This window comes from Sorex araneus, chromosome 3 (genome assembly GCF_027595985.1).
Source record: "Sorex araneus isolate mSorAra2 chromosome 3, mSorAra2.pri, whole genome shotgun sequence".
Lineage (NCBI taxonomy): Eukaryota > Metazoa > Chordata > Mammalia > Eulipotyphla > Soricidae > Sorex > Sorex araneus.
Genome location: NC_073304.1, coordinates 100,855,876 through 100,856,151, shown reverse-complemented (window position 1 = coordinate 100,856,151; position 276 = coordinate 100,855,876).

The window sequence follows — 276 nt, the reverse complement described above, 5'->3', positions numbered from 1 at the left end:
CCCCGCCCAATCCCGACGCCCGGCTGGCCACGCCCCGCCCCGCCGCGCGCCCCGCGCTCACTCACCTTGTGCGGAAGCGCCTCGGGGGCGGGGCGCGCGGGCTGGCTGTCCTTTGGGGGAACTACATTCCGCGGCGGATGCACACGGGGAGTAAAGAGCTCTTCATTGACGCGTCAGGAGCACCAATAGGAAGGCAGCATCGCGCAGTGGCCCTCCCACCCACCTCGCTCGCGGGGCCTCCCACCCAGACCCCCGGGCGCCGGGGCCACCTGTTAG